This window comes from Eimeria mitis, genomic scaffold, assembly GCF_000499745.2.
Source record: "Eimeria mitis Houghton genomic scaffold, Emh_scaff5734, whole genome shotgun sequence".
Classification (NCBI taxonomy): domain Eukaryota; phylum Apicomplexa; class Conoidasida; order Eucoccidiorida; family Eimeriidae; genus Eimeria; species Eimeria mitis.
Window position 1 is genome coordinate 1,700 of NW_013573984.1, and position 523 is coordinate 2,222.

The following is a 523-nucleotide window of genomic DNA, read 5'->3' on the forward strand; positions in this document are numbered from 1 at the left end:
TATTTATTTTTATATATTTATTTTAATTACTGCTATATTGTAAAACAAATAATTACAATAAGAATCATAATTATAAACACCCACATAAACACAGAACAAAAGAAGAAGTAGTAAGTTAAATAAATAAATAAATAAATAAATAATGAACCAAAGAAGAACTAAAGAATTAAATAAATAAATAACTAAATAAATAAATAAATAACAAAATAACTAAACAACAAAATAAATAAACAACAGAATAAAATAAATAAAAAGATAAATACCTGTGGAGAGACGTAATAGGGTGTCCCGGCTCTGGTATGCATGGGTTGTCCGGGTTTGAATTTAGCAGCTAACCCGAAATCAATAAGTTTAAGCGGCGATAGAATTTGTGTATTTAAGAAGAGAAAATTTTCGGGTTTGAGATCTCTATGAGCTACTCTATACATATGACAATAAGAGACAGCAGCAAGAATTTGTTTTATAATAAAAGATGCAAATCTTTCTGTAAATACACCTGAAGATATAAGTTTATCGAAGAGTT